The following is a 2538-nucleotide window of genomic DNA, read 5'->3' on the forward strand; positions in this document are numbered from 1 at the left end:
GTGGTTATGACAAGACATGCGCCAGGTAGTGACTGGCTCGGCCATCTGAGGCTCACACTGAACACATAGGCAAATCACAGACAAACCGGTCCCTATGTGACAAGCGATACAAGGACATCCAACGGGGACTGGGCTGAGGAGGAAGGAGGGCTGGGGTATGAGAGTCTGTCCTGGTACCAGGTACCAGGCCCTGCTCCAGGTCTCTGCAATCCTGACAAATGCTGAGAGATACATAGAGTGACAGAAGAACATCAAGCAGGGGCCTCAAATCACCCAAGAAGGTGAGGGAGAAGAAGCTATAGAAGATGTTTGAGTCTAGGGAAGGTGATGTAGTGTATGGGGCAGGGAAACAAGAGCTCAGAATGCCAGGCACAGAGCTAGGACACTTTCCTAGGGCAGTAGGGAGCCATGGGAGTTGTGAGGCCCAGAAGCAACTATTCAAATGTGGGTTTGAGAAGGCTTTGGAAGGGATGGTTGGTGGAGAGGAGGAGAGTCCCTGGTAGGACTGAGTCTGTGTTCAGGAGAAAAATCAAGGACTCCTGCTGATAGACTATGGAAGAGAATGGAGCTGGATTCTCTGTGGGAGCTGGACTGGGGCTGCCATACCATTTAATTCCACACACCATTCAATCCACACATTTCATGAACATTTGCCCCAGGTCAAGCTCTGTGCTGAGTAGAAGAGGAAGCCTGGACCCAGCCAGATGATAAGAGCAGATCCCATTCCACTGGTGACAGACTAACATTGACCAATTACAATGGAAGTAACTGCTTATGAATTATTAAAGAGAGGGGTAAGACTGTCCACCTTGTACTCCTTGAAAGCAGGGTCCATAACTCTCTTGCACAGGGGTGCTGCCTCAGGCCAGAGCTGGGCATTTTCATGAGGCTGAGCCCCTGAGAGAGTGAGGGTCTATTTCCTGCCTCTGCTGGGGCTAAGGTCTGGCCACCAGGCCTTGCCTCTCATCAGCTCCCAAGGGGAGCTGTCCCAAGACAAAAGCAAACATTCACCAGCCATCCACCATGTCCTGCCCAGAGCCTATGGTTCTGGGCAGTAGACAGTGGCTCCATCTCAGAAGCACTCCCTGCCCTCAACTGAGGGTCCCTGAGGCCCTCACTGCCCAACCCTCAATTCCACTTGTAATTGTCTATTGTCCCAGCCCTAGGCTCACCCAGCTGTGAACTCCACAGTGACTGCCAGTAGTAGGGCACTGGACTGAGGCTGGAGGTTCACTCTCACCTTGAGGAAGGGACCTGTGACAGGAACTGGGTGAGGGTTTCAGAAGGCATCCAGGAGCCTGCCTGCACTGAGAGACAGGGTGCTCAGCCTCCGCCCTCAGTTCCTGTGATAAGTAAACTCCCACAGCCTCAGTTTCCCCATGGGTATAGTATAATCATTGCAGCCTCTTCTGGCCCTCATATTTTTCTTGAATTCCAACAGGGATAATACATCTTGGAAACTGAAAGTTTTCTTACCTGGTTACCCTGGTGAAGCACATGTAGGGTGCCATGTAGCTGGACAGCAGGCTCACCCTATTGTGATGGGAGCATTGGAAGTGCCTCCTGCCTTCTGTGATGACAGGTTTTGTCTTGAGATGCCAAAGGCACAGGCTGGGTTTCCCTTCCTGGGGCTCATGGGAATTATCTCTGACCTTGGTCTAGGTATGAGAGAAATGGGGTTATTAGACTGGGCTCAGCACAGTCCTTTGGTCTGGAAGTCAATACACCTGGCCTGAGAGAGGCTCCAGTGTGTTAGTGGGAACAGTCACTACCCTCAGGAAATCTACTCTGATGGCATACACAGCTCCTGCCTCTAGGGACCTTGGTTTGTTTCTTCATTGCTGTGACAAAACACTCTGACCACTACCAACTTGGGGAGGAAAGGGTTTATTCAGCTTACATCTCCCAGGTCGCAGTTCATCAGGGAGCCCAAGGTAGGAACTCAGGGCAGGAACCTGGAGGCAGGAGCTGGAACACAGGCCATGGAGGAATGCTGCTTACTGGCTTGTTCCCCTGGCCCCTGCTCAGCCTGCTTTCTTATGCAACACAGGCCCACCTGCCCAGGGGTGGCACCACCCACAGTGGGCTGGGCCCTCCCACATCACTCATCAAGAGGATGCCCCTCAGATATGGCCACAGGTCAGTCCAATAGAGGAAATGCCCCAATTGAGGCTCCCTCAACCCAGGTGTGTCAAGTTGACACTAAAGCCATCCAGCACAAGAATAAAATCATCAAAGATGCCCCTCAGACATGGCCACAGGCCAGTCCAATAGAGGCAATTGCCCACTTGGGGCTCCCTCAACCCAGGTGTGTCAAGTTGACACTAAAGCTATCCAGCACAGGACCCAAGTGAAGGAAGAAGTCACAGTCTCTAATCTCAGGGAAGAGAAATGCCACTCTGGAGGCAACTGGGCCCCCAGCTGGGTGTGAATCTGAAACTGGATAGGCAGCCACTTTGGGGAGCAGAGCATGTGGGGCCGAGAAACCACACACACCCCCGGCTGGGCCCTGCTGTAGTCACAGCGTGGGAACAAGGG

The sequence above is a fragment of the Nannospalax galili genome, unplaced genomic scaffold (assembly GCF_000622305.1).
Source record: "Nannospalax galili isolate Female #2095 unplaced genomic scaffold, S.galili_v1.0 scaffold95, whole genome shotgun sequence".
NCBI classification, from domain to species: Eukaryota; Metazoa; Chordata; class Mammalia; order Rodentia; family Spalacidae; genus Nannospalax; species Nannospalax galili.